Here is a 24,995-nt window from a genome sequence, read left to right as displayed (position 1 = left end):
GAGTGTATTTCAATGAGAGATTCAGTAAAGCAATACACTAAAGAGGATAGTGAAAGAAAATCCAAGAAATGAGGTTGAAACCAGTTTAAAAACTAAAAAAGAGACATTTTTAGTGCTGAATAATATAGAAATTGTATGGGGAATTCTGCCAATGGCAGCAAGCCACTCCATTGGCTTTGATTTGAATTAAGATGACAATAAAAGTTCTTCTATTGCACAGTTCACTCTCTCTGTTTGCCAGTTGGCCTCTGATGATAAATTAATTGTGTATCCTAGATATTTACAAAAGATTCTCCAGAAGTGAGAGATAAACTGCAGTCCATGATCAGAAATAATTTTACTAAGAAAACTGTGCAAACAAACAATATTTTTAAGGAATATGTCTGCCAGTCCTTTTGCTGATAATAAAGTGAGTGTATTTAGAGAAATGGTCCAACATAGCAAAGGTAATAATATATCTATTGGAAGGAGGTAACAAAATCAATAGGAACTGCCTTTCAGGAACATGAAGAACATGTAATGGGTTGTACTGTAATAACCCAATTGGTAACTCTTGATAAGATTTATCTCACTCTCACATGCAGAAGCATGATTATTAGCTTCTCATTGCATTTGATCTTATTTAAAATATATTTTCAAATTAAACAGCATCTGAAAAACTCCTATTGACCATACATCTTCTTTCATATCTTCTGTCCTCTGCATCTTGTTCTGTTACACCCATCACCTGCATGTTCTTTCTCACCACACGCATAAACCTTTGCTTAGGCCTTCCACTTTTCCTCTTCCCTGGCAGCTCTATCTTTAACATCCTTCTCCCAATATACCCAGCATCTGTCCTCTGCACATGTACAAACCACCACAATCTTGCCTCTCTGACTTTGTCTCCCAACTGTCCACTGCTAAATGCTCAATTTAAAACTTCACCTGAGGGTGATTTAAAGAGGGGGTTGTTAATGACTGAGCACATGAATTTGGCCTTGAAATAATGGAGAAAGTGAGAGGACAGTGGCTCCCAAAAACGTATCAGAGGGAATGATGAGGGCTCTTCTGGTTCAAAAAAAATTGTGATTAAGCTTCAGCTTTACCATATTTTTTTACCGGAGGAATAAGAAATAATAAAGTTAATCAGCCATAAGCCAAGTGACCATCTTGTTTGCTAAGCATTCAGTCTTTTTGCTAATTTCATTTGAGTCAAGTTCTTATGATTCGTATACATTATAAATGGACTATTTTGGCCTTTCTAAATAGTGTCACCATTCTACCAGAACTAGTTTAATGACTAAGAGTTCCTGATTACCTATATCTCCATTTTTCTTCTACTGACAAAACAGTTTTTTCAAGCAGAAGGTACATGAATGGACCAAATCATGATCAAAATATTTTGTTGACAGCACAGCACCTACCCCAATACTAGATACATCAACATCCAGTATAAACTGGTAAGGTGGGTCAGAATATCTCAAAATAAGAGCACTTGTAAACATTGCTTTTAATTTTTCAAAGGCTTTCTGGACCTCAGGTGTCAAAAAAAAAAACAACTTTTAGCTTTCTTTTTTAATGATGTAATAATAGTTATTACTGAGCTAAAGCTTCTGATAAACCGCCTACAGTAGTTTGCACTAGAAAGCACTGCATCTGTTCAGCACTCTCTGGCGTTTTCCAATTCAGGAGTACTGCCACTTTGGACTTTTGTGTAACCTCTGAACCCAAAAACAAACCTCTAATGTCACAAAACTCTCATTTTTCTAATTTAATGGATAAATGGTTACCTTATAAGTGCCTCAGAACTTCTTTAATATGTGAAAAATGTGTTTCCACATCTTTAGAGAAAATCATAATATTGTCTATATAGACTAACATGACAATGGTTAAAATCTTAAACTATATCATTAACAAAAGAGTGAAATACTGCTACTGCGTTTGCTGATCCATTTGGCATTACTAGTATTCATTGTGCTCTGAGGTGGTATTGAAAGCAATTTTCCTCTCATTTCCCCGACATATTCTAAATCAGGTTGTAAGCACTCTGGATCTCTAGTTTAGTAAAAACAGTTGTCCTCATAACTTGATTGAGGAAATAAGAGACAAGTGGAAGAGCATAATTATTCTTTACAGTATTCTGGTTAAGTTCTTTGTAAGTTTTGCCACACATGGAGGAGTCAGAGTCGGGAGGCAGCGGGCCTTTTTGGCCTGACTTGGGAATGCTTCCAGTGCCATTCTGTCTTTTCTAGGAAGCACTTCTGGCCCATAGACAAAGTAGGATGATCATCCCCTGACAACACCCTCTACTAATTCCTCGGGACCCATACTGGGCTGCACTTCTGGGGCCTCATGTATAACGCCATGCGTAGAACTCGCACTATAACATGGCGTAAGCACAAAAGCCGAAATGTGCTTACGCACAGAAAAATCCAGATGCAGGAATCTGTGTACTCCAACTTCCACGTTCTTCCGTTACATAAATCCCGATCAGCGTGAAAACTAACGCTCGTGCACGCGCATTATGTAACGCCCCAAATCCTCCCAGAATTACGCCTATTTGAATATGCAAATCAATATAAATCGCCCTTAAGCGCAGCCTTCTGTGAAAAGACAATGGGGAAAGCACGGGGAAAATATAAGAATTTCAGCGAATACCAAATGGAGGCAAAGGAAAAACATACTATTTGTTCAAATAAACCGTGGTATAATCAACAAAAGGAAGTTGATCGAGTGACATAGCGTGTTGGAGAAACTTGAAAGCTCACATTCACAAAATCGCACAGTGCCAGAAATAAAAAAGAAGTCACATATCAAAGTTGCCGTGAAAAGAAGAGTTGTAAGCCCACTGTCTGAGTGTCATATGAAAGTTTATTAGGGTACAGAGAAAAAAGGCACACGGTGGGGAAAAAGCACGAAATGTCAACTTTAATCTCGAATTTTCCACTTTAATCACGTAGTTTATTTTGTCATTTAGAACATTATAAACTTCATCTTAAAATCGTTTAATTAACCAGTTTCTCAAAATTACATCATAATTAAAGTAGCACGTTAAATGCTTTGTTTTGTATTTGATCTTCTACTCGTATGTGATCTATGTGTGTGAATCACTACTTGCTTCTTAAACTGGCTCTCTTCCTCCAACTGGACACAGAGTCCATTACATTTGTGATATTACAGCTCTCTGAATAACTAAAATACTGAGATGTATACGTGATGTCATTTTCATGATGATAGGAGCTAAAGCACATTATTAAACATGTGTTTCATGAGCAGCGTGCTCATGACAAGCATTTATCTTTTGTCGAAATTTGTCGCTGCGTTTTTAGCTGTGTTGTTATTTTCTCTTTCTGTTTTATATTCAATATATATTGGCGTGCGCCCAAGAGTCCTTGCTTTTCTTTCCCCAAGTAACCGATCGCCACACAATCAGCTCTGTAATAGAAGTTAAGCCATCTGTAAGCTTAGCGCCGATTCTTCAAAACGTTTAAAGAACATTGAAATATCTTCGTAGTACATGTTTAATTATTCTATCCTTCATGACACTCCCAGTGAAGAATATAGATTATTTAAATGAAGTTAAAGTTTTATGTGTATAATTTAACAAACATATTTTGCTGCATTTCACCTTAAAAATGATATCGTCATCATATGTAAATACGCGCTTTATAAAGTGGCCCAGGTTGTGAGATATTATAACTGTAGTGCAAGTTTACAGTGGGGTGATTGTACTTATAAGTACAAACCGTTCTACAAGGAGCAATTGATTGAGTGCATTTAAAGTTCTTGGGATTAAACTGTTTCTGAACCGCGAGGTCCGTACAGGAAAGGCTTTAAAACGTTTTGCAGTGGCTGAGACAGCGTGTCCTTAAACTGTATACCGATAATTCTCTTCCGATCAGCTGCTGCTGTGATTCACACTCAGATACAGTGATATAAATACTCCGAGTCATGCAGTGAGAGTAATATGGAAAAAGATGATCCGCTGTGGCAACTCCTAACGGAAGAAGAAGAAGAAGAAGAAGAAGAAGAAGAAGAAGAAGAAGAAGAAGAAGTGAGAGTAACAACGCTAAAGCAGTTATGGTATTTGGAATACTATGGCTGTTCCCTGGACCATTATATTGTTACGAGTTAATTACAATCAGATGCATTACACTAATAAACAATACTATGCGGTTAGTTTCTGTGTATTTATAAAGCCGCGTCATGAAAATAATGAGTAATCACACAAGAACAGTACCATTGCTTTGACGCTGGGTGCCGCCAGTTTGCAAAACCGAGCGGACAACTTGCGTACGACAAGGCATGAGGTACCATGGAAAAGTGCGTGGTTTTACGCCAAGTGTAGGTTTTATACATCGCGATTTGAACGTGGAAAAGTTCTTACGCAACATTTCTGTGCATACGCACCGTTTATACATGAGGCCCCTGGACTCTATTTCCCTAGCACCACTGCAGGTGTCCCGACTGGATTCTCATACAATGACCATTGCCACCTAGCGCATGGGGAATAGAACCACTTCAAAGTTCTGGCTTCCACTGATTCATCCATTATTTTATACTGACTGGGCACAGAGTTATCTTTAAGCCCTGCCAGCCAATCCATCCTTTGTTCCTCTTGGGCCTCCCATCCAGGTTCTCCTCTTGCAATTGTTATTTTTTTAATTGATATACAGATTATTTTTTTGTAGAAAATAATGTTTTACAGAAAACAATTAGAATTATTTAGAGAATTTTCTGATAAAAAATAAGTTACACCATTGCATTTATTGTATATGATTCCCCCCAAAACAAAAAATGAAAATTAATATGCACAAAAAATTAAGAAAAGGTGCCATCATAACACAAAACATGATGGATCCAACAGCTAGACTATGGAGACAGCAGAGACTTTGTTGCGGAAAATCATGATGAAACTGGTTCACTATTAACAATGACAAAGGCTCTTGAATCCAAATAACCCAAGAAATACAATAAAGAGTGGGCAATGAAGAGAACCCGAGTAACAAAGGGGCATCAAAATTGAGCACAAGTTAACCATCATAGTGACTCTTGTTCTAAACTTTTTTTAGTCAAGAAATGCACGGCACCTATCAAAACAAAGTGATAGATTTTATATCTGTACTTTGGGGGTGTAATTGGACCAGTTGATGAAAGGTCAAACTTGTAGTCAAAAGAACTAGAGGTATTTGAGTCAAAATATAAAACCAACCAAAATCCAAAACGCTAAGCACACTCAGCAAGACAGCAAGCAAAATCCCTTGCTTGATTAAAAGTTTTTGCCACTAGCTAATCTTTCTTTGCAATATCTAAAATCTTGAATGTTGGGACTAGCACGCACCATCTTATATATTGACTAGATAATGACATCATCCAGTCATCTTGTGATGGCAATGAAGCATTGATGCTGACAACAATATCTCGGACACAATGAAAGAAAAATCAAATTTATACAAAAAGTAAAATTATTAAAAATCATACATTATTTGATGCTCAGACTAGGACACATCATTAATGTTGTTTCCTAGTGTCATAAGATGTTTTGGGTCTTACAAGAGACATGCTCTCACAGGTGACCCGACCGAGGTCGGTCAAGTCTTGACCTGTGTCCAAGTGGCATATTGCGGTCCCCACATGTCACCTCTTTTCAGCCAGATCCATCTTGATGCCTTCTATATAGCTTCTACGCTGTTGTTGATGACTGTTCTCCTACTTGCACCAGGGTTGCTTTGTGTGAGAGAATGGCCCGCGAACCTTTGGCAAACCACTTCCAGTGGTATGCATCTGCTCCTACACCCTTTTCTATGGCAGGCCCCCAGCAGTTACTGGCATTCTTCACTCTTCCTCTCTTGCGCTACATCCATCCTCCCCTCCCAAGGCACAGTTAGCTCCAGGAGGATGAGGATGATGTCAGGTCACAGAGTGGACTTGGTGATTTATGCTGGGATTTTCAGCTCCTTGTTTAGGTTGACTCTCAACATCCTGTCTTGAGCCATATAGAACAAGCCAAAAAAGTTGCTCTTTTTTCTTTCGGTGGGCTGGGCTGTGCACCCTCCTTGACGAATGCAATCATTCTTGCTATAGCACTGACATTCCTACTCTCACTGATCCCCTTGCTGATTGTCTCGGTGATGGTCTCATGGACTTGGTCCTGTCTCCATTAATAACGCCCCTCACATAGTGCCCTGAAGCAACTGCTCAGGATGTGCTTGAGGGTGCCCATTTTAAGACACAGGAAGCATGCTGGAGTTCTACCTTGTCCCATGAAAAGAGATTGGGTGGCCTAGGGATGTTGTACACCCTCTGAATCAAGAATTAAATCCTCTGTTGGTCCTATTTCCAGATGTACTGCCAGGTAACCTTTGCACTTCATTACCTGTTCCCACTTCATCCAGATGTCCTGTTTCCGCATTGCCATGGTTCTGCTTGTTCTTTCTTCCTCCACTGAAGTGTGCACCTCCTCGTGCACCAGCCTCTGCCTTTCCTTCTTGTGGACAGTGTTCACTTGGGTTAGTGGTGAGCTTCTAAGCCCTGCCCTGTCCTATGCCACACTACTAATAAGAGCCTTGTGCTTCAGTCAAGTTTCTGCCTGATGGAATGCCTCAGCCACTTTCCACTTCCTCTCTGTCCTCACAACAATACCTGCTCCAGATACTTTACCGTTCTTAGATCTCAAGTGCCGCTGGTGTTCACTTGCCCATGTAAGAATGAATTCCTCCCTGATAGGGCTTAATGGAAACTATGTTTCTCATACAGCTCTATACTGCTCAAGCTACGTGGCACACTCAGCCATAGGTAGCTGCTTACCTTATGCTCAAAACCTTCCATTACTGTCACAAGGACTTCATGATTGAACAACAGCAAAAGGATCCTTGGGAGAATTCCACACTGGTAAATGCAGGACTTGAACTTCCCAAGGTAGCCCTGACTTGTCCACATTTGTTAGCCATCTCTCCAGGTCAGCAGTGGTGGTTTTGATGGAGTCACTGTCCTTCAGGCTACAGCTGGACACCTTCCATAGACTTCACTGTTTTTCAGTGAATCACAATGGGATTACAATGAAAAACAAGGATTAAACAAGTTAGATGATGTATGCATGGAGTAACATTCATGTGTGTTCGGTGACTAATTTAACTGATATGAAAGTTGGAGCGTGCCACATTTTTGTTTACTTAATCCTAGAGTCAGTTATTACATTTTTGAACAATAAGTCATATTCAAAAGTAATAACAATAATAGAATGAGAACACAATTACATTTGTTAGTAAACTACTTTAAATATATGCATTTTAAGAGCACTTTAAAATGGAGTTAAAAATGGAGCACATATAAGCTTGTGGTGGCTCAATAACATTCATACAAAGCAGATTCCAATTTAGTGAGGTGAAAATGCCATTGACTGATGTGTGTTAGTGCCGGAAGGTCTGTGATTGTTGCTTTTCAATTTTGTTAAGCATAATAGTTTTGAAAGAATACCCATTACACTACTCTCCTGTAGTATTTGAAAATGATCTATTAATACAAAATGATGAATACTAGCATAAAATCAGTATCAATAAGAAAGTGAGAAAAGTTCCCCATATTGCTATTATTATTAGTTAAAACACAATAATTCATTAAAATTATGTAAACAAGTGAGAACTTGGAAAGAACCTGATTTATTATATAAATAATGCAATGGGTAAGAAGATCAGGGGCTTGCCGTGATTGTTCATGTATATCTAAGACTCAAAGATCGGGGCTCAGTGTCAGAGATCAGGGGCTTAAGCCCCTGAAGCCTCCCAACTCCCGACACCACAGTCCTGTTGTATCAGTTAGGGCAGCTTAGCTCAAACCCCATTTAGCTGCAGGTTGATAATATCTGATCTTTACAATTATTATCTGCAAATAATATTGTCCAGGTAATTCAGTCATATATATGCTTACATAATTGCTTTCCATTCCTTTTATTCCAAAGAAATGACTTTTTCTCTACTGTATTAGTTATGTTGTCTAAAGCATCAGGAGGAAGGTGCTGCTGTGTTAGCCAGCATCTGACTCACTTGTGTTGGCCCTCCGAGTGACTGTGAAATGAATAAAAGAGGAAAATATGCAAAACATACAAGTTCAAGCAACTGTTCTCAGAGTAAAATTTAAATTGTATACTAATTCCTGGTTGAAGTCACATAGAATGTTTCTCAGTTTTAAGATGTTCTAGTTCTGTCATTTGCCTATGCTTTTCAATAAGACAATTTGATCTATCTGAAATATTTGAATAAAAATGTAACCATCCCAACAAATTTTTTGAACAATATGTGTGCCACGTTTCAACACAATTGGTCCATGTAATTTAATTTTGTGTGTAATGACAAACAGACAGACATGAGCTTTTGCAATTGGTGCTTTACACTTTATATGTGAACATACTTAATAAGAATTAAATCAACAATGAAAGCAAAGCCCTTGAAACTTATAACCCCAACAATACCTATCAAATGTACATGGAGGTAAATATTTTTAATTTAATAGTTTCAGTGCTGGCAAACAAACACTATTTTAAGGTATCAAACATAAATATGTGTTGCTTAGAAAAAAAACATTTATTTGAAATTGCAGCTATTAGAATCATACCTAGATTCTTTTCAATATAAATTATTTTCTTCAGCAACATGACTGGTCAGCTGCAATGGACCTCCATGCTCTGAAGGGCTGGTTCCTGTCTTACATAGGCCATAGTTCTTGAAAATCTAAACAGTGAAAGACATGCTCAGAAAAATGATGGATGGCCAAGCTCATTTCCTCAGTTGCAGAACATTTAGCTGGCTCAGCTACAGGAGGTTTATGTCATGTACAGAATTATCTTCCAAACTAACAGACAAATCTGTAAATGTCAATCCAAAAATCCACACCAGCATTTCTTACTCAATGTGCACCTACTACACCCCTTAGATCTTCCAGCTCCCATGTTATGCAGCTCTCACTGAACGCTTTGCCATATTTTGTGCTTCCTGTTGTGCAGGCCACCTGCTGAGTTTGTAATGTTCAAATAACACTTCCTGAAAGTTTAGATTGACTATTGCTGTGTTTATTTATTGCTAGAATTGTGGTGTTGCCTACTGCAGAGATTCTGACTGTGCTCCCTGCTCTTACTGTTAGTTACCTCCAACTGTTACTATTTGCACTTTATTGCATTTGCCCTTTGTAAGCTGTTTTAGTCTCAGAATTTTGCCTTTAACGATGTTATCAAAATTATTGCATAGTCTGCCTTTTCATTTTGCTTTTATTGTGCATTGTATTCTTGTGGCAGTGTTGAACAGTTAAGATATTATATAACATAAAAATGACTGATATTCTACCAGAGTGAAGATGGTCAGATTCTGTTCTGGTCCTGGGTATATAACATTCCAGGTAAAAGGGATTTGCTAACATTTGTACTTTCATAGGTTTGGGTACACCTGGTATCTTTCTTTTTTTATAAGTAACAGTTTAACAAATAAATAAGAAACATTTTGGCCAACAAGGTTAATGATCAAATAAACTGTGCTTGTGTAAACCTGATTCTTGGCATATTGTTTCTGTTTCCATGCCAGAATGCTTGGAACAGGATTTTTTCAGTTGGGTTGCTCTACTTACCTCACGTTTTTGAAAAATTAAAAATGTGTCATAGTGTATCCTTTAGTGAGTGTTGTCTGTGTGATGCTTCAGCTTTGAACATGTGAGCAATAGCAGGGTAGCTGCAGAAGAACAATCTTAAATAAAGGTTTCTTTTTTTTTTGTTTTTGTGCCACATGTCCTCCTTCACAAAGCCTTACAATGTCAGTGATGCACTGCAGTCAAATGGATGAGATGATGTGCTTTAAACTCATGCTAAAAAAAATCAACATTCTAAAAGTCCATTTTTGATCATTTATGAATTTACACATGGAATTTGTTTATAAGGTATCAAAAACAAGGCTGTCAAGATGAGGCAGTGGTTAGCGCTGTTGTCTCCTTGATGCAAAAACTGAGGTCTGCTTCCCTGACTTGGTCAATTTCACTGAGTTTAACATCCCACATCTCAAAGATGTGCATGCTAAAGTGGTTGATATTTCCAAACTGCTTTTTAGATAAGTGAATATGTATGTCCTGCAATGGGCTGGCATTGGCATCTTATTTGGTTCCTATCTTGTGCCCAAATGCTGCTACAAAGGGCATTGGCATCCACTGTCTTTGTAAGTGAGAAAAAGGACGGATGATAGAAAGCTCCTACAATCTCAATGTTAATTGTGTAGTTAATTCATTAGTATTTGTAACAATCACTTAAAAAAATAAAACGTCATTTTTTTAAAATTGTGTTTGTGCCCTTTGCAGTCTGCACTTCAGTTTGAAGGTGAAGTGACTTTGTCTGGGAACAGAACACAGAGTTACAGTATTTTTCCACCAGTAAGCCACACTATACCTCACCTGCAGGAGCAGGAGTTGACTGGCTTTCTACTACTTTTGAACATGGCAAGGTTTGGAAAAAAACTATCTGGCTCAAGGGTGAAAATTACTGCAGAAACAAATAAGAACTTTGTGCCATGCATGTGAATTTTTTTTTTTTTTTGCTTTATTTTCATGTTTGTGCAATCAGACACATGATCTTTGCTCATTTGTTGTCATTATGAAAGTAGAAAATGAAATCTGCCAAGTCATCTTGACCCCTGACCAAATAGTGGAAAACAGCTTTTAACTTCTGAGTTGAAGAATGTGGTAGTGATACTCAGGGACACACCAGCGGTCATAAACTACTATAGGAATCACAGTAAAGGGACTCACTGGAAATCAGAAGCTGAGCTAGGAAGGAAAGTTCTCAGAAGATGAGGTGAGAGAAACAGGAAAAACCAAAAGCCATCTCAACATTTATATTCATGTAAGAACACATAGGTGTTTAAGTAAACCTCAAAGAAACAATACATGCAAAGGTCATGAAAAATTTAATATGGACTGATCTCAAAGGGAGAAATTATTCCATTTATTGTAGGTACACAGTCAAGGTGGACAGGAACTAATCAGGACATGGCACCAGGACGCAGTCACACATAAGGCCAAGCAAGGAAACTAAAGAGAATGATGAGAATTGAAGAGGACATGCATACACCTCAAGGATGACTCCAGGATGCCCACCACCGCATCAATATGCTGCCCCTTTGAGATACATGGCTTTTTAAGGTTTTCTATATAAATAAAGCCACTTTAGGAGTGGATGTATCAATATATGAAATGTTCCATCACTCACATCATATTAATCAAACATTTATTATTGCAGATTAAAATTAATACTGCACAATTATATATTTTAAGTTTTACAGAGGCGTAGATGGCTAACTTTATAGAATATAACTGTTGATAGTTCTTACTACTCATATTTACATTTCTTCACAAGTACAAATACAGGCACAGGTACATATATATATATGTACATAATCTTACAATTATGAAACTTGCAGGATCATATCTCTCTATTATATAAAAATATCCTGGGACGAGACATGACTTTTTCAGAGAGATACTTTCAAGTCCCGCAAGACAGGACTGTGCTAAAAGACTTAACCATGCCCGGTGCCGGAAATAAAAGACAAAGAGTAGATGACAAAGTAGAATGTCGTAAAGTGATTCAAAAACATTGGTGCAATACACATGCAGAGCAGGTTAGAGATAATAAAAGTACTAAAATTCGAAAGTCTCAAAATAATTATAATAAATATCGCACTAGCGCAAACAATCGGAAATTATTACTTGATGAAATAACGGAACAGCGATAGAGATCGAATATATTGTTAGGATTTATTGTCGGAGACTTGTAGATCGTCTAATTCATGTTGCCATCAGGGAAAAGTAGTGTTTCTTCCCAATGAAGAGGCATCTCTGTGAGAATTAAAAGATTTGTTATTTGGTGAAAGTGAAATCCACATACGCGAGTGGCAGAGACGTGAAGTGGCTACCACATAGAGCAGGCCCGCGGGTTGGTGAGCAAAGCGAGCAGTGGGTGAAGCCCCCTAGTCTTCTAGAATGTTTTTTATATATGTAAACATTAATGACTGTAGAATAACCAGGTGGGGATGAGAGTGTTGGAATTTCTAGAGGTTTATTTTTACCAGCAATCATGTGCCCTGGCATTTCTGCTTTTCTCTCTTTTCTGGCTCTCCGACCATAGAATTTTTTAAAAATTCAACTTGAAGTCCAATTAAACCATTAAATACTCCAAAATCTCCTGACTTTACAGATAAGTTCATTATTTTTTAAGTTAATGTTTTTGTTCACAATAATGTATATATTAATTTGCCACAAGAAATTGTGTTATAAAGTGATGTGTTTTCATAATTTTTAAACATATCCTGCCTGTTCTTGTAGTTTTAAATGAGCTTCATGGTGTGCCAGTCTAAACATAAAAATAAACGCCTTACCAAATATGTCAATTTTTCAAGCCAAGAATGATACTGGTGTCCTTGTGGTTGCATATACAGACTCCATATTATAGCAGAGAGTACCAGCAGTGGTGTTCAGCAATGCCAAAAAAGATAATTTTAAATCAAAGTTGATTTCAAGTTACTACAAAAGACAGTTCAGATCTGCCTCATCATATTGCGGGCTTGAGTGAATCAATATCTACCAGAAGAAACAATGAAAGTTACTAATTATTTTTACTCATTCAAAAACACTTTCCTTGGTGGTTCTCTTTCTAAAATATTCTTAGCAAGAGTAATGCGCTATAATATTCAGTAATTGGTTTGAGGCATCCACTCTATTTCATCATGTCTTCAATCTATCATATCCTCTGCCTTTCTTTTCCTCAGTATTTTTTTTCATGCATGCACACTACATGCCACAGAAAATGAGTAATGCTGAGTGTTGATTGGCACTATTAAACCTATAAGTATCATGTAAGTGGCCTTGGATCTTTCATAAATCTAAAGCTTTTGAGAAGTACATCATGCTGCCATTCCCACAGAAATAGGTGATGTTAAAATAAAACACAGAATACAACAGGCAAATTATACTTAAATTCATTGTTAGTAGCATTCCAATATTTTTCACACTACCGGAAATAATTAGCATACAGGTGAAGATTACAATGGTAGACTCAACATTGTATAAAGAGGCAACAATAAATAGGTGGGCTTCTTTGCTTTAGGCTGACACATTTTCAAGATTGTATCGTGGCTGTAGCTGGAAGGATGATGTAACCAGGATGTAAGGTGTCATTTAAGGGGAAAAAAATCATATGACTTGAATGTACATCTTACATCAAATTGTGTTGTTTGTTGAGTACTTATGCCAGCACTGTATATAAAAAATATACAGGCACATATTGTGCTTCACATACAGTCACAGTGATATGATGGCAGATGCATACTCAAATCAAATGATTTCATAACAGACTGACAGCTTTACCACTACATCAGACACTTGACCCACTTTTTTACACTGCATCATGGCAGAACATAACCCTTGATGAAACAGAACTGGAGTAATGAAAAGGGCAAAATAAGTAGCCTGAAGATATGGTGAGACATAGGGCAAGGGACGATGGGTGGTACAACTATGAAAAATATAAAACTCCACTCGTGAAAGTTGACTTGAGCAGTCATCTTGAAAAATAGCACCAAGAATCTGCAATAAAATATATTATTTACTCATGCTTCAGAAACATGGAAGGCACATTTTTGTAAACTGAAAACTTTGCTGCTTCAAAGTTGACACATTCACCAAGTTACAAAGCTGTTGTCTTCATGTTAAAACTGGATGGTTGGTGGTGACGTCACTGTTTGGTTGTTTCTTCTGCTGGTATGCAGTGGGACAAAAGGAGAAAGGATCAGATGACAGAGCCAACTCCAAGTCTGGCTGAGAAATAACATTATTTGAGCCCATCAACGTTCTCCCAAGCTCATATGCGAGGCACGACAAACCTTTCCCCTTCACTTTTTCTCTTCAGTGTCCAGTGGTATTGCTACAACTTTGACCAACAACAGGTTATCAGTGTGACTTGAAGACATTAGCATTACAAAAGACAGAACAGGGTTCATCCTTCTAATAAAAAGCAGAGCATTTTGCATTATTGCTTTTATGTGGGCTGGCACCCTGCCCGGGGTTTGTTCTTGCCTAGTGTGTTGTGCTGGCTGGGATTGGCTCCAGCTGACCACCATGACCCTGTGTTAGGATATAGTGGGTTGGACAATGACTGACTAACTGACTGACTGCTTTTATCATCACTTTAAGACCCTTTTTAATATACAGTTAGGTCTATATATATTTGGACAGAGACAACTTTTTTCTAATTTTGGTTCATTACCACAATGAATTTTAAATGAAACAACTCAGATGCAGTTGAAGTGCAGACTTTCAGCTTTAATTCAGTGGGTTGAACAAAAAGATTGCATAAAATGTGAGGCAACTAAAGCATTTTTAACACAATCCCTTCATTTCAGGGGCTCAGAAGTAATTGGACAGTTGACTCAAAGGCTATTTCATGGGCAGGTGTGAGCAAGTCCGTCGTTATGTTATTATCAATTAAGCACATAAAAGGCCTGGAGTTGATTTGAGGTGTGGTGCTTGCATGTGGAAGATTTTGCTGTGAACAGACAACGTGCGGTCAAAGGAGCTCTCCATGCAGGTGAAAGAAGCCATCCTTAAGCTGCGAAAACAGAAAAAACCCATCCGAGAAATTGCTACAATATTACGAGTGGCAAAATCTACAGTTTGGTACATCCTGAAAAAGAAAGCAAGCACTGGTGAACTCAGCAATGCAAAAAGACCTGGACGTCCACGTGAGACAACAGAGGTGGATGATTGCAGAATCATTTCCATGGTGAAGCAGCCAACCAAGTGAACACCACTCTCCAGGGTGTAGGCGTATCGATATCCAATTCTACCATAAAGAGAAGACTGCATGAAAGTAAATACAGAGGGTGCACTGCAAGGTGCAAGCCACTCATAAACCTCAAGAATAGAAAGGCTAGATTGGACTTTTCTAAAGAACATCTAAAAAAGCCAGCACAGTTCTGGAAAAACATTCTTTGGACAGATGAAACCAAGATCACCCTCTACCAGAATGATGGCAAGAAAAAGTATGGAGAAGGTGTGGAACAGCTCATTATCCAAAGCATACCACATCATCTGTAAAACACGGTGGAGGCAGTGTGATGGCTTGGGCGTGCATGGCTGCCAGTGGCACTGGGATACTAGTGTTTATTGATGATGTGACACAGGACAGAAGCAGCCAAATGAATTCTGAGGTGTTCAGAGACATACTGTCTGCTCAAATCTAGCTAAATGCAGTGGGACGGCGTTTCATGATACAGATGGACATATGACCCAAAACATACAGCCAAAGCAACCCAGGAGTTTATTAAAGCAAAGAAGTGGAAAATTCTTGAATGGCCAAGTCAGTCACGTGATCTTAACCCAATTGAGCATGCATTTCACTTGTTGAAGACTAAACTTTGGACAGAAAGGCCCACAAACAAACAGCAACTGAAAGCCGCTGCAGTAAAGGCCTGGCAGAGCATTAAAAAGGAGGACACCCAGCATCTGGTGATGTCCTTGAGTTCAAGACTTCAGGCTGTCATTGCTAGCAAAGGATTTTCAACCAAGTATTAGAAATGAACATTTTATTTCCAGTTATTTAATTTGTCCAATTACTTTTGAGCCCCTGAAATGAAGGGATTGTGTTAAAAAAATGCTTTAGTTGCCTCACATTTTTATGCAATCGTTTTGTTCAACCCACTGAATTAAAGCTGAAAGTCTGCACTTCAACTGCATCTGAGTTGTTTCATTTAAAATTCATTGTGGTAATGTACAGAACCAAAATTAGAAAAAAGTTGTCTCTGTCCAAATATTTATACATCATACTGTATACTCATATGATGTCATAAATGTAAAGCAGACACAGGAAGAGGTTTTAAATATCAAGAAGCTGTTGACCCTTAATACAAATCAGTAACTTTGACCTGACTGCACCCACCTAGCTGCCTACCAGCCTGTCTCAGATTAAAGGTCCTCCAGAATCTTATGACTGGATGGTAACAGCTCCTCCATCTGACCTATGGAAAACTGTAATACATAAAGGCTGTAGGGTGCTTACACAAATTCCAGGTCTTTAACCGAACAACAGTAATGACAAATAAAGAGAACAAGTTTAGAAGGATACAAATTCTTTTTAAAGCAGGTGCTATACACAGGTGTGATTATTGAGATACTGTAATTAAACAAATGACATCTTCTCATGTTTAGGGTTATAAATAAACATTTTGGACTGAGCCAGGTTTTAATTATGTTTGTTTGAAGAAGAGAATTCAGTTGCTTTGAGGAAAAGCTTATTAGTGCCATTTTTAATGAATCCTGGTTAACTATCTTAATGTCTCATTAGAAAATAGCTAAGCAGAGGTGGGTAGAGCAGCCAAAAATTGTTCTCAAGTAAGAGTAGCGTTATTTCAAGATAATATTACTCAAGTAGAAGTAAAAAGTAGTCATCCAAAAAAATTACTCAAGTAAGAGTAAAAAAGTATTTGGTGAAAAGACTACTTAAGTACTGAGTAACTGTTTGATCATAATGAATGATTTATTTTTTAGAAATGTAATAAGACAGACAAAAATATAAAATAATGTGCAGATTCTGCTATTTCCAAATAACAAAATAAAAAATGAGTAAAAATAAATAACATCTTTACAAAATTAAGATGCACAAATAACACAACGTTCCATATCTCAGTTTTTCACAACAAAGCTTTTGAAGCCAATACCTACAGTAGGTAACATATATGTTTGAACAGTGCAAACTACTTACAGTGACAAGATATATTGTACACTGACAGTATAATACTACATATTCACTTGCCCTCCAAATAGCACAGCTGATAGAAAATAACATTAGAACAAGGCATCTTGTGCACGTACAAGAAGTCTCACTTTACCTTGACTGTCTGTGTCTGTGCATGTTTGGTTAAAGCGTGCTTGTTCTTCACTCAGTGAAGTGATGGTTAAGCTTCAGCAGGAGGTGGATCTCAAGGTTCCTGCAGTGAAGCTGTGACCTTTTAGCAGTGATCAGGAGCCCCATATGACTAAATGGTCTCTCACAGGCTCCAGACGCAGGAAGTTTGTGTGTGGTCATGTGACTGCATGGCTACATCTGATTAGTAAAACGGAGTCATGTGATTATTGTTGCTATGTCTGATTGGTGAAACAGTCATTCAGTAGATCCTCTGGCGACTTCTCTCCGACTAAAATATAGCATATATAAATGTGTAAATGGAAAAAAGTAACAAGTTGAGTGTTGCCCAATGTAGCAGAGTAAGAATAGCATTTCTTCTTCACAAATTTACTCAAGAAAAAGTAAAAAGTATGGTGCAGTAAGACTACTTGTAGAAGTAAATTTTTTTTTTAAATTTACTCAAGTAAATGTAACGGAGTAAATGTAACGGAGTAAATGTAACTCGGTACTACCCACCTCTGTAGCTAATCTGTGAAGTAAGGAAGGCATGCTCCATTCCTAAGAACCTGCAGAAAAACATGGCCTATTAAAGAATGTTGAAGGTGCAGGTATGTGGGAACACCATTGGCTACTAGGATGAGTTTTAGTTAGTTTTCCTAAACCAAAGTAGAGTCATTCTTCATGGTAGAACTAATTTGGAGGCTTGACCGTGAAAATGTTTTTGGGATTAAAGCCACTTTAAGAATTTGAAATCAAGAGGAGAGTTACAAGTGGACATTCAAACTGATCCTTCACTCTTAATGAAACCTGGATTGTAAGATGCAGCCAGGTGACGAGACAGTTTTGATTTGTCATTTACTGTTAGATTTGGACAAATAAAGGAGCTACAATCAGAGTAGATGGGGCAAATATTTATGAATACCAGCTAGAAGTGCAGCAGCGTTTTGCTTGTGTATTTGTACTTTTGAAGGTTCCATTTTGAAACTTCATGTTGAACTCCTAGACATTATTATTAATATGGAGAGAAACCAAGTGGGTGTTATGATTACCCTAAGCAGGAAAGGCCAAACTGCCAAAAATGCATTGCCCCACTATAAAATCGATTGACAACACACTGATGTTGATAATGATTCTAAACTATAGCTTTTAGTAACTGTAAAATCGTGTCAGTTTTCTCATTAGGTTCAATCAGAAAAGACAAAATACGTTTTTTAATAACTTCCTTTTTCCTTCTCAAATCGCACCTACTAACATTCAATACTTGTTACTGAACATACAAATACACAACACCCAGAAATTAATCTTTCAAAATTTAAATGCCAAATTCAAAATATTCAAATATTTGTAAATCAAGGGGCAAAACTGACATAAAAATAATACCTGATTGAAAAAATGGAAAAATATAGAGAAAAAAACAAGTGTAAAATGAAATGTTCCAAATTGCAAATACTTGTAGCTGCATTTGTCAAGGATTTCCAAACAGTTCCAAATTGTTAAAATTTGCCATATATAAAAAAAAAAACTCTACAGTGCAAGTGTCTTTGTTTTAAAGATTTTAGTGAAATTCAAAGTAAATAGTTCACACAAAGAAGAATGAGAAAAAGCTGATACTACACACAAAAAGAGGAAAGGGAAACTTATGGTTTTCTGTTTAAGGATTAAGTATCTAGTGTACATTTCTTTAGGGGTCGATATGTTATTTCATTCACTGCATCAATGTAAATAACCTTATACATGCCCTTAATGTCTATCTTTCTAACAGTTCATGTTTCTTTCTAGCTGTCTACTTTCAACCTAAGGGCTATTCTACTGTCACACAGAGCTAATATTACAAACATTCCATTTTCTTTAACTTATATGAGGGGGTTCAACTGAATCTTCCATTATCTGTGTTAAGCTATATAATATTCAAATTCAAAACTAAGCAAACTAAAGTAAATTTAACACTAACAGTAATTTAAAGGATAATACAGTAAGTACTTAAAGATATCTCAGTATTAATATCAAATTCTCAAAGCTGAAAGGAGGAATGCAAACGAATTTTCATAAATTTCCAAATTTTGTTACAACCAAATGCTACAATTGTCATGATTCATGGTAATGATGACGACTTCTCCAACATAGCGAGTTGCGCAAGTTCATGCATCCTTTAAATTGAATCACAAAAAAAAAGGTCCAAGAGTTGCTTTGAATGGTTTTGGCCTTTAAGGTCCAAGGCAGAACTTAGAGGTTCAGGCTGCACATGTGCACATCTGAGCAAAGTAATTCTACACTGTGATGTATCAATTCAGTATCACAAAGATAGTCAGACACACTGCTGTTTGAAACTTAAGTTCTCTGCTTCTTTCTTTATTTAACCACGCCCCCCAAAACACCAATTTGTTACTTTTTAGCTTCCAACTATGGCAACTGCAAAATACCAAAAATCACAAACATACAGTCTTAATACACCACATTACCCCCCCATCAATTCAGTAGGCACACCGAAATACCCATTTTGTGTTTTAGTAAACATATTATGCCATCAAACAAAAAAAAAACTTAATTCACCAAACTTTCACAGTGTTACCCATTGAAAGCATAACATCTGAACACCTTCCCATTAACATCAAAAAATATCTATCTGGTTGTCTTTTTATGTCCTTTCTCCATTTTAAGGATCATAACGCTTAGGTGATCTAATCACTGTCTAGGATTTACGCAGTGTTGAAGACTCCTCCACAAGCTCTGTTCTGTCATTCAAGTTAGAGCTGACAACAATAGCAGCCATCAGTGTTCATTTCTTCCTTATGAATAATAGTGGATGATGCACTGGCATTAGTGTCTGGAGTGTCAGTTGGTTCTTTATCAGCTGCTTCAGCAAGTGGCCTTACAGTAAAACGAGGTCTCGGGTGATCACAGTGTCTCAGATAAGCACAATCCAAGTCATTTCCTTTAATTTTGTAAGAAACCGGTCCTGTTTGTTCAGTAACTGTCCCAGGAATCTACATTGGTCCACCTCCTGTAGTATTCCTAAAATATACTGTGTCATCTGCACCGAATGACCTGTCCACTGCATGTTGGCCATGATGAAGCTTCTTCAGCGACTGCTTTTTTCATACTGCAACAGCAATATCAGGCTTAATAAAATCCAACCTGGTTCGAACATGCCTGCTAAGAAAAAGATCCGCTGGAGACTGACCTGTTGTACAGTTAGGAGTAGTGCGATATTGCATTAAGAATAATAACACAATGGACCTGCAAAGTCAAGGTGTAACCTTTTCCAACAAGCACCAGGGAATTCCCATGGGTAAAGTGGAACTTGTCGTGGCATCTTTTGTTCAACCTGACAACTACAACACTGCTTGCAGACCTGCTCAATGTCTGTTTTTGACCACCATACATATTTACACGCTAGGGATTTCATTTTCACTATTCCTGGGTGTCCATTGTGGAGTTCTGCTCAAACTGCTTCTCTCAGTTTCAAGGGCACTACCTTCTCATGTTCCATAAGATGCAACCTTGCTCAATTGAAAGTTCATCTTTTCGAATGTAATATGGTTTTTAAATTTCATCCGTGACTTAAGGCCAACCTTCCATATTAAACCTGAGAACCTTGGACAACTCATGGACTGTGTGTGATGCTCATGCAGCTTGTTGTGCCTTTAATGGAGCATCTTGTAAATGCTCAACTGATAGGGAGTGAATCTCTTCAGACAAGGCCCTAGTTACAGGATCATATATTTCTGGAAGGGGAAATCGTGAAAATCCATCGGCATTGCCGTGTGCCTCTGAGGATCGATATTGAATTTGGTAATCATATGCTGACAGAATGATTGCCCATCTCTTCATACGTGCAGCTGCCATTGAAGGTAATCCTTTGTGTTCTCTAAATAAAGTTAGCAGCAGTTTATGATCTGTAACCAATTAAAATTTTCTCCCCCATAAATACTGGTGAAATTTCTTGATTCTGAACATTAAGGCGAAGGTCTCTTTTTTCAATTTTTGCGTATATTTTTTTTGTTCTGGAGCCAATGTGCGAGATGCATATGCAATAGGGCGCTCTTCTCCGGATGACATAGTGTGTTGAATCACAGCTTCAAGGCCCTGTGCAGAAGCGTCACAAGCTAGGATGAGGGGCAGGCTTGGGTCATAATGCACAAGGACTTTATCACATGTCAGCAACATGTCTTTACATTTACTAAAAGCATTTTGTTCTCGTTGGTTCCACCTTCAGGACACATTTTCTTTTAGTAGTTCATATAAAGTAGCTGGTACTGTACTTTGATTTGGCACAAATTTGCCTTAGTAGTTTACTAGTTCTAGGAATGCTCTCAACTACTTCTGACAAGTGGGAGCTGGAGCTTTCTGTATGACTTTAACTTCTGCTGATGGATAAATCCCCTTACTGTTTAACACATGACACAGATACTCAATTTGCATCTTGCCAAAATCCCATTTTGTCTTTTTCACCCTTAAACCATTCTCCTGGAGACACCCCAATACCTTCTGAAGGTTTACTAGGTGCTCTTTTTCAGTTTTCCCTGTAACCAACAAGTCATCCAGATATGCCACAACCTTCAGGTCTTTCATGAGATTCTCCATTATCCTTTGAAAAATTCTAGGCACAGAGCTGACCCCATATGGTAACCTATTGTAAACAAACAATAACCTTGTGCGTGTTAATGGTTACATATTTTTTTGACTCTTCATCCAGTAGCACCTGTTGATAGGCTGAGGCTAAGTCAATTTTTGAGAAAATAGTCCCACCACCAAGTGTGGCCATTAGCTCCTCTATACCTGGCAGGGGATAAGAGAGTAGCGACCTGTTTATCTTCTGCTGTTTATCTGTGGTGCATGCCTGATTTACGGTTAAATTATAATTTCAGCACAAGTGAATTGATTTGTCCTTTTTTAAAACGAGAACCACGGGAGCTGCCCATTCACTATGTTTCACCGGTGAAATGATGTTGACTTTCTTTAACCAGTCCAACTCCTCCTACACTCTCTCCTTCATGGCAAAGGAAAGTGGGCAGTTTTAGAAAAAAAAAGAAAACTGGAACTTCAGGGTTTACTATTATTGCAGTCTTAATACCTTGCAAAGTTCCCAACTCCTCTTTGAAAAACATCTTTATAACATTCCAACACTGCCTCAATCGATTCAAGATGTGGTTTATCATTTTGACTTATAATTTTAATTTGCCTCCAATTTAATGTAAGTTTATGAAGCCAGTTTCTCCCACATAAGGCAGGACCCTCGCCCCTAACTACAATGAATGTTAGTTTTTCATTTTGTTCTTCATAATGTACAATTGCATCCCATTTTCCAAGAACAACAATTTTTCCCCTGTATATTTTTATAGTTTTACATTAGTAACTTCCAAAGTCTTTCCTGGGAACATTTCCTTAAATAACTGGTCAGGCATAATTGACACAGCATCCCCAGTGTCTATTTCCATATCTGTAACCTTACTATCAATCATAAAGGTTGCTTTGAACAGTTGTTTCTCTTGGTCTGTTTGTCCTGTGAACATGGAGTACTCACTCTGTTCTATTTCCACATATTTTGTACTTTTTTCAGCTTTCTGACCTTTATTTTTCTGGCGTGGCTGCATCACCCTGCAGGCTCTTTTAATATGACCGATTTTCCCACAACTATGGCATATTGCATCTTTAAAATTGCATTCATACGATCTGTGGTTTTTACTGTTGCAACGATGACACTGCCTCTTCCCCATATGACTCAGAGACTGTGTGCCAACTTTATGCACCGTACTCAAAGAGGCATCCTGTCGCCTTAGCCGTTGTGTGTCTCTATGCTGAGTGCAATCTCAAGCGCTCTCGTGAATGTCAGATTCGTTTCTGATAACAGCCGACGCTGACAAGCCTCACTCCGAATCCCACTCACAAATTGGTCTCTCAGTGCCTCATCCAAATTCACCCCAAACTCGCAATTTACAGCACATTGCTTCAGCTCTGCCGCATACTGAGTTACCATCTCACTGGCCTTTTGACTGCAGTGATTAAAATGGAATCTCTCCACAATTATCAGTGGTTTGGACTCAAAATGATCCTTTAGTAATTCCACAATTTGCACAAAAGTTTTGTCCTTGGGCTTCAAAGGCTGCACTAAATTCCTCAGTAGTCCATAAGTGCTAGTGCCCTTTACACTTAAGAGAGCAACGACCTGTTTATCTTGGGCTATGCTGTTAGCGACAAAAAACTGCTCCATGCGTTCTACATTTGTCGACCATGATTCAGTGCCAGGCTTAAATTCGTCAATTCTACCAAGATGAGCCATTTTACTCACTCTGTGATATCTTTGTAATGACTCTTTAAATCCTCGTCGCCAATTTTTGTGATGTATCAATTCAGTATCACAAAGATAGTCAGACACACTGCTGTTTGAAGTTTAAGTTCTCTACTTACTTCTTTATTTAACCACGTCCCCAAAACACCTTTTTGTTACGTTTTAGCTTCCAACTATGGCAACTCCAAAATGCCAAAAACCACAAACATACAATCTTAATATACCACATACACTTTATAAAATCACTGCGCCTACAGTTTGTGTATACAATTATGCTCTTTCTCTCCATTTTTGTGTATTCCTTTTCTATGAAGGTCTGTTGTCTCTTTTTTGGAACATTTTGAAGCTTGCATTCTCAGTTTCTTGAGTAACAATGTGAAATGTAGAATTTTTCAAAATGTATGAATTGTGGACCTTTTGGCTTTTGAGATACTGTTTAGTTAATTACCTTCTGTTCTATTTTCCTTTATTAAATTCTTTTTCCTTTAGTTTTTAAGTAGTTATTCTGCTTATTGTTTATAATCATAGATTTGTTTATGAAATTTAGATTTTGAATTTTGCATTTTAATTCTTTAATAATTTAAATTTATGTTTATTTTCCTTTTCTACGACCCAAGCACATCGACACCATTATAAACAGAGTTTGTTGTGTATCATTCCAATAAATACCCCGACCTGCCCTCAATTGATTTTGGTCTATTCTCCCTGTTTATAAAACCAGATGTTACTGTAAAACCAGGTAATCTTATATCAAAACCCAACACAAAAGCACTTGAAAACACATACACTATAACATAGCCTTACATCATACTGAGATCAATTCAAAACACTAATGTAAAAGCCTGTTACTGCAATGAGTAATGTTACTTATGCTTCCCCCCAGCTACCTCTTTACATAATGAACACTAAATAAACAACAAAAGCAGAAATTTTCTAAGAAATTTTATTCTTTAATGCACAATGCAATGCATAAAGAATTGGAAAGGAAAATAAAATTCTATTCAGCTGCAGCATTCCTTTTCTGGTGAGTTTCAGGCCAAAGAAATCTTATCAACATCACATGCAATATGAGCCCTGACCAGGCAGTGGGGGTAAAACCCCTGGAATGCCTTATCCATTTCTGGCAAGCCTCAACTGTCCAAACAATGTCCAAACAAGCTTCATCCATGGCATTGAGATGAACATGAATGTAGGGGTCTCAGCTGTAGACCTTCCAAAAAAAAAAAACTCCTCTATAAGGTTTAGGAAAGGAGAATATGCAGGAAATTGTAGATGTTGCTGAATCTAGGATTGTTTGTGAACCAGTCACAAACCAGAGCAAAAAAGTTGGAAACTGACATTGTCCCAAATTACAACGTAGCATAGCTGCTGTGGTTGTGCTGCCTCATTCTGGTTGAGTTGGTGTACATGATCTTGGTGACCATTGAGGAAGTCAGTAAAAGCATGGTGTCATATGGACCAAGGATAGCATGTCGGTGGAGGACCCGTTGGTTGGTGATGCTGATACACTTTGTCACATTCCCCCCTCCCCCTTTGCTTGCCAGGGACATTCACAATGGCCCATTGGCCAATTATGCCCCCCCTCCTCCTTTTAGTTAGATTGAAGATTGCCTCATCAACAAAGATGAGCTCATGAGGAGTGGGTCTTGCTTCTATTTCAAAGATTCTCTACAAAAGATGACACACACAACAGTAAATGACTACTCTGAAAGACATTGCTAGAGTTCACCAAAAAGATGAACATAAATACACTATATAGTGCTGTACAATACAATAATACATACTGTAACTACACTC

The sequence above is a fragment of the Polypterus senegalus genome, chromosome 1 (genome assembly GCF_016835505.1).
Source record: "Polypterus senegalus isolate Bchr_013 chromosome 1, ASM1683550v1, whole genome shotgun sequence".
NCBI classification, from domain to species: domain Eukaryota; kingdom Metazoa; phylum Chordata; class Cladistia; order Polypteriformes; family Polypteridae; genus Polypterus; species Polypterus senegalus.
Note: the sequence above shows the minus strand (reverse complement) of the source record.